Raw genomic sequence first — 12106 nt, 5'->3', positions numbered from 1 at the left:
GAGCAGCGGATCTTCTGTCAGATACTCCCCTGAAAGCCCAGTTTTTAAAGCGGAGGGAGCAGCCGTCGGTAAATAGGGGCCTGGGGGCCTGCAGCCTCACCTGCTGCCTCCCCTTCCCTCTGTAGTGTCCCCCCTGAGGACCGCACCTCCTTGGGTTCTGGAGGGGCCTGGCTCTGCCTCCAGCTAGGCCTGGGCCCCACACAAGTCACATGAGCGTTCTGAGCCTCAGTTTCCTCATCCATCAAGTGGGCAGTTCAGTCTAGGTCGGGTTGTTCTTCACCCATTTCCTACAGACGGGGTCTTTAGAGAGGCCTTTGTCATCGATGAAACAGTGTTTTTGTTTTGTTTTCTGGAGAGACATGATCCTTTTGGCTTAGAAAGGATCCCAGTCACCCAAACATGAAGGAATGCGCTGTTGATTGCTGAGGTTCCCCTCCGGTTGCATCAGTCAGTTATTTCTGTCTTGTAAGAGACAGGATCTTCCCAGCGCAAACTGACTGGAGCTGCAAAGGGAAGCTAATGGCTCTAGGACCTGAAAGTCCCCGGGCTGGCCTGACCAGAGTCAACACTCAGGTGTCGTCAGGAACACACCCTTCTCCACTTCCGGGCTCTGTCTCTCTCAGCTTTGACTTCATTCTGCGATGCCCCCCACCTCTCAGGTGGCAGAGAGCCCTCAGCAGCCCCCGCCTTCTATCCCAGGCCCTCCCCCCAGTACTTCCCACACACTTTCCAGGACCTACACTGATTGGCCCTGCTTGGACCCTGTGTCTCTCCCAGAGCCAATCACTGTGGCCAAGGGGAGGAACCAGTCAGGTTGGGAGTCAGGCCAAGATACCCTCTCACCCCCAGGTGCTGTCCTCTGGGATTCTGTTTCTTGGGGCAAACCCTGGGAAGCGAGATGCGTGGCCCTATGAGTGTGGCCTGTGTGACAGACAAGTGGGCCAGCTGGGCTGTGGCTGTGGTGGGTGTGCTGGGACCACTGAGCAATTCCAAGGCCATCCTCCTTTCCCAGGTGGTGTGAAGAGGGACTTCACTGGGAGCTCTGGGATCCTGGCTGAATTGCTGGCCCCATAGCCCACCTTTGCTGCCGTTGGCCCCAACCCCTCAGTGTCCTCCCCATGGGACCCCATACTGAGGGACAGGACAGCTCCCCCCGCCACACATCACTGCTGATGTGCTTATTAAGAGCCATAGACCTCACTTTAGAGAAGGGAAGGGGGAGAATGTGAGTGGCAGAAAAGCAATTTCCACTGTCATTTAAAAAGGCAGCTATTAAAATTTTACAGGAGCTTTATTGCAGGGGCCTCCCGATCATCCCAAGACTTTTTTTCTTAATGGAAAGTCTGGCGATAAAGGGAAATGTTCTGGGTGCCTCTGATTCCCTTCTGCCCTGCAGAGCATCTTAAAACCCATGATTGTCAGGGCTTCATAGACCAGCGCAGGCAAAGCAACTACCCAAGAGACTGTTTCTGAGCTTTTAAAGACTATGTGTTTTTCTGTTTGGTGTTTCTATGTACAGTAACTGTATCTAATTTTATTTTGTGCTTTCCTAAATGGCTTGGTAGTGAGCTATGGGAATTGTCAAGAACTGCACTCAACTCTGCCCTTCAGTGTTAATCGAGTCGTTTGGTTTTGTGAACAAATGGAAATTCAAGTCAGCCTGCTTAGGTATCAAAGGAAGTGTTTCAGCTCAAGGCCTGGGACAGTCTACTGAACGGCTTCAGGTGTGGCTAGATCCAGAGCCTCCCAGGTGGTCAGGGCCCTGTTTCCTTCTTCCTGGCTCTGTATGCCCCTGTGTTGGTTTTGTTGTCAGAAAAGCTCTGAGGCAGCTCCATGTATTTATCCAACCAGCTAAGCAGCGCTCCAGGAGAAACGAACCATCACTTTCCTATAGTCCCAGGACATGGCCTGAGGCCACTGTTTATTGAAGCCAATCACCTTGGCTTCAATGCCAGGGCCACCCTAAACTCTCTCTGAGGCCAGGAGCAGGGACAAGGAGGTTCAAGTGGCTTTACTGGCCTGGTCTGGATCATATGACCACCCTTTCAGTTCCCTTCCAGCTGTTGGTGGAGGTGGGGGGCATTCCCATAGGAGTCCCAGGTGCTGACAGGGAAAGGTCAGGTTCAGGGGACTGACTCAGAGAGGGAGACGAATGCAGGGTGGACCCAAACTGTAGGTGCTCACAAAGATCTGAGTCTGTCCCCATGCTCACTGGTTATTACCTTCCCGGGGGACCTGCTGTCCCATCGTCACTCTAGCTGGCGTCTGGCTTCAGGATTCCTCATCCCAGGTCCTTGGACCCTTCCATCCAAGGACGGAATTCAGAGGACCATGAAGTTGGCTGGGGGAAGAAGTTAGTCTTTATTTCCTCTACCGTCTGAAATTAAGCATTTCCTTTCCTTCCCAATGAGGGGCACAGGCCACATTGTACCGGCAGTAACTGTGACTTTGTTGCCACAAGAAAGTAAAAATATTTCAGTATCACATTACAGTTGTTGCAGATATTGTAAAATACCATTTACGCCCATCTGTTTCTAAATTACTCTAGTTATTAGACCCACCACTAGGATCTCGTAATTTAAAGCATTCATAAAGAAGCACGAATATTACTGTATCTCAGATTAGGGGTTTTTTTCTGCAGATACTTTGATATCTGAGTATAATTGGTTTCCTTTATAACCTTGTGTGTTGTATTTTGTGCACTTAAAAAGATGATTCTAAGGAGGAGTCTACACTCTTCTTTAGCAGGTTGCCAATGGGGGTCTGTGGCACAGGAAAGGCTGAGAAGCCCTTTTGGCTTCTCCAGGAACCTCTAGGGGCAAGATTATTGAAGATAACCTGATTCCTGGATTCTGGAAAGTTGGCTAGCTGCTTGCTAGTTTTCCTTCTGGGAGCTTCCTTGAGCTGGCTAGAATTTGAGCTTGGCCTTAGTGTTGGGTAGCATTCAGACATTGCGGTGCTGGAGAGGTGGGGCAGGGAGGCATTGTTAGCCTGTAGTTAGCTCTCTTTGTGGACCACTGTGACCATTGGCCCAGCCGAGTAGTCAGGAGCGGGCCCTGGAGCCAGGCTGCGTGGGTTCATCCAGCTGTAATAAACTTCTGACTGGCTGGGTAGCCTTAGCCAATGGACTCTTTACCCGCTCTGTGCCTCAGTTACCTTCTCCATAGCACAGACAAAATCATAATGTCTATTTCTTAGAGTTATTGAGAGAGTGAAATGAGTCAGCATGTGTCTGCTAGGACAGAGCCTGGCACCTGCGGAGTGAGAGTCATTAATTTAATGGACATTCCCTGTAGGAAGGTTCTAGATTATCCCCTCAGATCTCACCTCCCTGCCTTAGTGAGTACCTAGCCTACCTCACAACTGAAATGTGAGGGTGAACAATACAGACAGTGGCTGCTCAGCCTGGAGACATTCATTCATCTATAAAATATCCATTTAAATATGAACAACCCTACTAAATATTCAAAAACATAAATTAATAATATAAAGTTTTCATTGAAATATCCATTCATATATGAACAACCATACTGAATATTTTAAAACATAAATTAATAATACGAAGTTAAGGCTGGACAAATGCCACTCCTCTGCTCATAGTTGTCTGGAGGAAATATCCTCATAGTGGCCTTCCATCTTCCCCTGTCACCTTCCTGCCCTCATCCCCTCACTCACCCTGCGCCGGGTACACAGGCCTCCTGCCGCTCCTACAATGCTCCACACGCATACTTTGCCTCAGGTCCTTTGCACTGGCCATCCCTGTGGTCTGGAAGTCTCTTGCCCAGACAGTCACGGTTTCCTGCATTAACATGTCTGTCCTCTTCTCAGCTTCCTCTGACTAGTCTGTGAAGCAACGGGCCCATCACTCGGCTCACCCTGTTTGGTTTCCCTCAAGACACTCACTGCTCCCTATTATTTGTTTGTTGTCTTCCTCCTCTCCTGGAATTATCTACTCTCTGAGGACAGTGGCTTTGACTTTGGCTTGGTCACTGGCGTTCCCTTGGTCCCTAGCCCAGAGCACATATTCAATAAATATTCGTTGAGGGAATGGGTTTGTGACTGATAGAAACTGGAGCAGGAAGGCTCAGGTTGGCCAAAGACGTGACCTCGCGTTGTTCTTCTCCGCAGATGTGCAGCCTCTGACCAGCCTCAGCTCTCCTGGGACCCTCAGGGATCACTAGTGTCTGGAACACACGGAGGGTGAGTACAGTGTGACTCTTTTGTTTCCTTAAATGTTGCGGCTGGGACACGTAGGCCTCTTGTTATTTTTAAAAATTACTTTAAAAAAGGATCAAGGGGAACATGTAAGTCTCCTTCACTGTCCTACGTGTCACCTGCAAGCCTGCCGTCCTCCCTGGGAGTTGGTTACATCAGCAGTCGGGGGCGGGGGGGCATCCTGTCAGACCTCCTCCCGCACATGAACGGCCCCCCTCCCGCAGAGGCACACTCCCTGCTTCTCATTCTGTGGAGGGAAGAGGCCACGCTCCACGTGGGCACGTTTCCCACCATGCCCAGCAACGGCGGAGCTTTGAGATCTTTGGTCATCGCATCTATCGGTATAGCACACATTTTTTAAAATTCAGTTTTAATTTCAATTTTAACTCCATTGAATTTTTAAAATTTACCCAGAATAAAAGTCCCTCTTTGATGTCCAGTTCTTTGGGTGTAAGGAAATGCACTCGGCTGTCACCCCCATCAATGTACAGAGTGGCCCCCTCACCGCCACCCTCACCTGTCCACCCCATGCAGATGTGCCATTTCCTTTTGGGCTAAAGATACAGTACAGGTACTTACACAGAATTAAAATATGTATGTATAGTAAATAGATTTTGTGGTAGAAAAGATTTTGAATATATTATAATTGGGTTCCTGGGGTCTTTGCTAGTGAACATCCTCTCTTGTTTCTTTGGCGTAGACTGAGCCGTGGCATTCCAGTTGCTAGTGGGGCATCTGTAAATGGGGATACTGATCTATGTTGGCAGGTTGCAGGCAAGGTGCTTGGAGGCAGCAGGAGTGGGGGTATTGTCTGATCCTCAAAGCACCAAATGACCCTAACAGTATGGAAAGTGGAGGCCAGTTTCTGGCATCCAGACTCTGTACGCAGGCAGTGCTGCTGGCCGAGCTGCAGGAACCAGGGAGTAAAACTTGGGGACCTGAGTGAATCTGGACAGCCACTTCTCCCTTGGCTATTTGTTGGGTCTTTTCACATCCCTTCATCCTGGCCTAAGGCTCTGCCCACTTACCCGGAGTGTGTCTGTGGAACAGTGTCAGGGGGCCACATTTCCGTCAAATAATGCTGCTTTCTTTTTTTTTTAAGATTTTATTTATTTATTTGACAGACAGAGATCACAAGTAGGCAGAGAGGCAGGCAGAGAGAGAGGGGAAGGGAAGCAGGCTCCCTGCTGAGCAGAGAGCCCGATGTGGGGCTCGATCCCAGGACCCCGAGATCATGACCTGAGCTGAAGGCAGAGACTTAACCCACTGAGCCACCCAGGCACCCTCAAATAATGCTTCTTAGCACAATTCTTTATGAACTTTTTTATTTTGGGGGTGGCCAGGTAGCTCAGCTTATTTGAGAGAGAGTTCTCTCTCTCAAATAAGTAAACAAAATCTTAAGAAAAAAACAAACCTTTTTTATTTTGAAGGGATTTTAGGTTTCAAAAAAGTTACCAAAATCATATGGGAAGCCCACATATCGACCCTTCACCCAGCGTCCCCTCACGCTGCCATCTTACGCACCGTGGCGTGATTACCAGAACCAGGAGATGAGCGCTGGTCCGGTACGATGAACTTAATCGCAACAGGGTTTGGTCACGTTTTTCCTCTTTTCCACCAGTGACCCTCCTCTATCCCAGGAGCCTACTCAGAATGACGCACTGTGTGTGGTTGTCCTGTCTCCTTCATCTCCTCCAGGCTGTAATGCCTCCTCAGTCTTCCCTTGTGCTTCCTGACCATAACAGTAATTACGCATTTAAGCCCCTACTGTGATGTCCTTTCTAGGCACTGGGGCTTCAGGAAGGAAGAAAACAGAATCCTTTCCCTGTGGGAACCAACATTCTCCTGGAGAGCAAAGCAATAGACAGACAAACAAGTGAACATAAGAGAAATCGGGTGGGGAGAAGAACTACAGCGACGGGTAAAGCAGGAAGGGGGCTGCCTGGGGGGAACACGGGCGATTTTAGGCAAGGTAATCCAGGAAGGCCTCTCTGAGGCGGCCCCGAATAGAAGCAGTACGGCAGATGCCCAACCTAATTCTTCCACCGGCCAGTGGGAAAGCTAAATCAATTATCTCACTTCGGAAGGGGGTTTCCGGAATCCTGGCAAACAGGACAATGCGTTCCCTCTCCGAGGGACAGCCCCTCCTTAGCTCTCGCCCTCTGTTGCCCTGTGAAAATGCCGAGCATTGCCCGATCTTGTGATTTTTTTTTTCCTCTATAGAAAGCAAAAATGAAGAATTCTCGCTGGTCCAGTGAACCCAAATTATGCTATATCAGATAATTTTCAGTGATTTGTGGATGAACATGTTTTGTTTGTTTACATTGTATTTGTTATTATTAGTTATTAAGTTACTTTTGCAGCAAAAGATGCCAGCTTTTCATTTTGGTGGTACTGTAGTCTTCTTTTTAAATTGTGTGTGTGTGTGTGTGTGTGTGTGTTTAAAGATTTTATTTATTTATTTGACAGAGATCACAAGGAGGCAAAGAGGCATGTGGCAGGGTGGGGAAGCAGGCTCCCTGATGAGCAGAGAGCCTGATGCAGGACCCTGAGATCATGACCTGAGCAGAAGGCAGAGGCTTAACCCACAGAGCCACCCAGGCGCCCCTATATATTTAAGTTTAAAATGAATTGGTTTACTGGGGCGCCTGGGCTAGCTGGTCGGTGGAGTTGCATGTTTCTTGGTCTTGGGGTGGTGAGATAGAGCCCCATGCTGGGTGCAGAGATTACTTTAAAAAAAAGAAAAAATTTTAAATGAAAATGAAGTATTTTAAAGAAAATATTAAGTGAATAATTGCACAGATGGGACTAGATGCAGCTGAAAAGGAAGAGCAGAATATGGTGACTGAGGCTTTGCAAACACTGTTCAGCCCCCGTCTCCCCCTCTTTCTCCTCTAAGTCAGGGTTCTCATTCAGGGACCTAAATGGAGATTGGCAAACTATTCGTGTGGACTTATGCCCTGAGCCATTTGTGTTACGGTGGGTGCATCAGGCAGGAGTGCTTTTATTTACTTTTTTTTTTCTTAAGATTTCATTTGACAGGGAGAGACACAGCAAGGGAAGGAACACAAGCAGGGAGAGAGGGAGAAGGAGGCTTCCCGCCGAGCAGGGAGCCTGATGTGGGGCTTGAACCCAGGACCCTGGGATCATGACCTGAGCTGAAGGCAGACACTTAATGACTGAGCCACCCAGGCGCCCCCAGGAGTGCTTTTAGCTGCAACAACAGAAAGCCCAGCACCCAGCTGTTGAAACAGATGAGGATTGATTTCTCTAACACAACAAACCTGGAGGCACTTAGCTGGGAGGCTCATTCAGGGACTGATAGTGGTGTCCTGCCTGGAGCTTCTTGGATTTGCTCAGCCTTCCCCTCCGGGTCGCAAGGTTGCTCCTGTGGCTCCAGCTGTGACAAGGAGTGGGAACGTCAACCCCAGCAGCACATGCTTTCCAGTCATGGACTGCTTAAGCATTCCCCCCTCCCAGAATCCCCCCAGAAGATTCCACTTACATATCACAGGCCAGAAAAGTGTCACGTGGCCTCCCCCAGCTCCAGGAAGGTGGGAAATTTCAGTTAGCTTTCCAGCCTCTCCTGGGGCAGAAGCCAGGGAAGAAGGGACTTGAGCATGTCACTTGGGTTGGCCGGCCAGCAGTGTCTGGGTCCACAGGGGAAGAAAAACAATAATCATTAACACTAATGGGTCCCAATTCTGTGCCCAGCCCTTCCCTGAGCACTTGCCGTGCATGATCTCATACCCGCCCTCCCGCCCCGCACTCACCCTATGACGTTGCTGCTCTGATCCCCCACACAGTAATGACTTACTGAGGCACAGAGTGGTAAAGCCACTTACCGAGTAGAGGAGCCGGGGTGGGGACCTTGGCAGTCTGTCTCCAGAGCCTTGGCTGTTGGCACTGTGCTTTGTTACCTCCCAAGAGGTCCCAGGGTCCCAGACTGCTGGCTCTGTGACCTCGGTTGAAATCCTTCCAGGCAGGGGAGGAACGGGGCTGCATCTTTTGCTTTGGGGAAGTTTCGGTCATTTCAGAGCTTTCTCGTGAACCACATCTGTGCTGCGAGAACCCCCTCTCCCTGGTTCTGGTCTAGTCCTGGTGAGCAGCACCAACCCTACCCCTCCTTCCTGGCTTGCTGATCGATGGCTGAGAGGACTTCTCCTGGCCTCCCCCTTTCCAAGTTGTAGCTGTGCTTTTAATTCCTCTTCCTAGAGTGAGGCTCTGGCCTTGTTCCCTGTCCTGGGGTTCTGCTGGCTGATTCATTTACCACACACCTCGTCTGTGCCCAGCCCTATACTGTGCTGTGTGGAGAGGCCGCTTATGGCGGGGTGGACCCTGCACCCAGGGGCTCCTCATCCAGTGAGTGGCAGGGCTGTGTGGGGGAAGCCTGAGGGTGGTGGGCTGCCATCGGAGCTGCCTAGCCAGTCTGTAGGTCCAATGGGCCTCCCAGAAGCAGCTTTGGGCCTTCAAGGAGGAAGAGACTGATCGAAGAGCACCTTCTCCTTATCCATGTCCCCTGTCTTCAGTGAAACTGCCCCTTAACAGCTCTTCTTTCTGAATCCCCACCCCTTCCTCTATAAAATGAGGGGTTGGGATGTGGGTCGCCATCCATCCATTTTACAGGGTTGGGGCATTTCCCATTTCCCGGTCTGGGGCTGGACCCTGGGCTTACAGGGATGTCCTCCGGGAGAGACTATCCGGTGAGACCTCTGTCGGAAAACAGCTGGAGTGAGGAGAGCTATAATACGGGAAGCCCCAGGGCTGCAGAAACTCAGAGGGGACACCAGAGCCTGCCTTGGAGTTTCAGGGCAAGCTTCTTAAAATCCAAATGGCAAAATCAAAAATGGTTTGACATAGTGGCCAAGAGCACAGGCTTCAGACTCCAGCTGAGCCCGGGGTAGGGAGCTTAACCCGGGAGCCTCCTAACCGTATGGAATTGAAAAGCAGTTGCGGAGCTCAGATAGAGTAGTGCGGTGAGTGGCATGGAGCAGTTACGTAGTAGACAAGGCAGTGGGCAGTCATGGCTTACATGCAGTAGCCCTCACTGTGTGTCAGGGCTCAGGCAGCTTAGTCTCCAGCCTATAAGATAGTAAGCACTTGCTTATTCCCAAATATGACTGTTTACCTTGTGTCTAGCCCCAAGCTGGATATAGCAGTGCCGTGCTCTGGGAACAGGGCTTGCACAGCTGAGGCCCGGGTTGGAAATCTCACGGGAGCAAAGCAGAGCAGCTCTGGTGTATGTCCGAAACTCACGACTGCTGGCTTCCCCTTCCTTTTCCAACTCAGTAGTCCCGGGGCCTTTCAGCACTGGCCGCTAGCGTGTGGGCTGCCCTTGACCTCTGTGGCCAGAACGCATGGATGCTCTGCTCAGCCCATCAGGCGAATCCCAAATTAGACCTGACAGTGTGATTTATTCTCTGGGATGGAACCAGGAGGGCAGAGCCCCAGTGGGTGATTCCGCGGGAAGGTTGTCAGCCCGAATTAGCCCAGGCCCTTTCCTGCAGCCTTGCTGCTTCAGCTTCCTCTAGCTAATCGGGTTTTCCAGGCTGTTGCTGGCTTGTGAGCGACCTCCTCCAGTCCCCAGGGGCTGAGACTTGGCTGTGATCCCTAAGGAGCCGTGTTTGATGAGGGTCCCCAGGCGGGCTCTGTCTGGAGGGAGAGAGGGGCTCTGGGTCCTTTCATACCTCACGTCAGGAATTAAAAGTGGCGATTCCCCAGGGACAAGTTGTTCCATCCCCTTCTCTCTTCCCTTCCCCGAGGTTCCTTTCTGGCAGCCAGAGGCCACACCGCCTTGCTCCTCACCTCCCATCTGTGGTCACAATTGCCTCTGCATCGAGCTGCCTGCCTCCATTCACAGGAATGCTAGTGATAGGCAAAGTTCTGCTGCAGCAACGGGTTGACCCCGAAGTCCTAGAAATTGGACCCAACAGATGTCCTTCCCTTACTCGTGACACCAGGCAGGTCAGGTCGGGGGGGCGGGGGGGTGCTTTATACTGTTCCTCAGAGACACAGATCAATGGGGGCTCCTATCTCGAAGCCTACGACTAGATGACGTAACTCCCAGGGTCACCACGGCAGGACGGGGAATGAGAGAGTCACACAGCACTTAGATGCCAAGGCCCAGAGTGACACAGCTCATTTCCACCCACACCCAGAGCTTGTTGCAGGGGCCTGCCTCTCAGCATGGGGACTGGAAAGGTATTCAGTGAGCACTAAGTGTCCTAGCCACGATAGTCAGGTGTGGTCTTTATTAAGCATCTTCTGTGTGCCAGGCCCTCTAGGAAATACAAAGGGGTCCCCGCCTTTCTCAAGCTCAATTCAGGGGAGGAAACCAGAATCTGAGTAAGTAATTACAGAAACAGCTGTGTCATTGCACCTGTGCTAAATGCCCGGATGGAGGGACCATGAGGGCAAATCCAAGAGAGGCCCGATGTGTTTAGAGGGGTCAAGAGATGCCTGTGGTAAGGACTGACACTTGAAGGGAGGCCGAAGGTCATGGGAAGACCTTAATGGAATGGGAGAGAGCGTTCCCGGTAGAGGGAACAGCATCCTCGGAGTTCTGCACTGGGAAGAGCTCGGCTCTTCGGAGGAGCTGGAAGGCTGGTGGAAGTGCAGGGTGACAAGGGAGGGGACATGGGGAGGAGTTGGGTATTTGGAAACCTACCTTGTGGCCCTGCTGCAAGCACTGAGTGCAGGCATTGTTTCTGCAAATACCAAGTCCCTGCTGTTTGGCAGGCAGCATTTCAGGTACTGGGGACAGAGCGGTGAACAGGACAGCAAATGTCCCTGCTGTTTTAGAGCCAGCGAGTAAAAGAAATAAGGTGATTTTCCCCGGTGAAATGATAAGACCAATAGATAGGGTACTAACACAGAGAGCACACACGCTTTTGGCTACAAATAACCGAAAACCGCATTGGTGCTAGCGGAAGCTGTCAGGGAACAGGTGGGCTCCCCAACTCCCAAGTCCAGGGGTTCTTTGGGCGGCCTTTTGGGCCCATGACTTGGCAGTTCTGCAGAAGCATGGAGGACCCAGGTTTGTTCTGCCACAGCCCTGCTGTCCCTGGTGCTGCCCTCCCTTGAAGGCAGACCCCGTCCACAAGCCTGGTGTGGCACCGAGGGACACTGTGGGCAGCCTCAGTTGGAAGCAGAAGCTTTTCAAACTCTGTGTGCCCCAAGGACCTCCACTAGCTCACTTCTGTGGCTAATGAATTGTAGGGATGGTGGCTGCTGCCATCATCCCAACAGGAGACCATGGAGAACAGGACCAAGGTGGGGCAAGGAGAGAGAGAACGAGGGGCAGTTGGGAGGTGGAGCGGACAGGGCTTGCTAGTAGCACGGCTGCTCGAGAGAAGGAATGCTGAGCAGACAGACAGACACAGACTCACACAGGCATCCACCATGCACTGTGGCTTCTTCCCGCACAAGTCATGGTCCTCATTGGCATTTACAGGTTCAGAAATCTATTTTTTGAAGATTTTATTTATTCATCTGTCAGAGAGAGCACAAGCAGGGGGAACAGTAGAGGGAGAGGGAGACACAGGCTCCCCGCTGAGCAGGAAGCCTGAGGCAGGGCTCGATCCCAGGACCCTGAGACCATGACCTGAGCTTAAGGCAAATGCTTAACCATCTGAGCCACCCAGGCGCTCCAAGGATCCTGCTTCTTTGACTATGGGACCTTTTTGTTTTCTAAAAGACACTTAGTAACACATTCTACCAAAAAAAAGATTGGAAATACTTTGCTTCCATGTTTCTCCTCCTCACTGGCATATTAGAGTCATGTGGGGAGTTTTAAGACACCGGCCCCACCCCGGACCAGTTCATTAGAATCACCGAGGGTGGGACCAGGCGTGGGATGTTTTTCTATTAAAGCTCCCCAGATGTTTCCAGG

The 12106-nt window shown here is 51.1% G+C and overlaps 1 protein-coding gene across 4 annotated transcripts in view; it reads left to right on the top strand.

Annotated features, from left to right (window-relative positions):
• The window catches only part of SIPA1L3 (signal induced proliferation associated 1 like 3), a 234986-nt gene that overhangs the window by 86567 nt on the left and 136313 nt on the right, over window positions 1-12106 (top strand). For all 4 annotated transcript variants that reach the window (XM_032326312.1, XM_032326309.1, XM_032326311.1 and 1 more), the window contains exon 2: window positions 4129-4200. The gene's annotated coding sequence lies outside the window, so the exon portion shown is untranslated. The remainder of the gene's footprint in view (window positions 1-4128; window positions 4201-12106) is intronic.

Source organism: Mustela erminea, chromosome 19 (assembly GCF_009829155.1).
Source record: "Mustela erminea isolate mMusErm1 chromosome 19, mMusErm1.Pri, whole genome shotgun sequence".
Classification (NCBI taxonomy): Eukaryota; Metazoa; Chordata; class Mammalia; order Carnivora; family Mustelidae; genus Mustela; species Mustela erminea.
The sequence above is the reverse complement of the archived record's forward strand: the minus strand, read 5'-3'. Positions and strand labels throughout refer to the sequence as shown.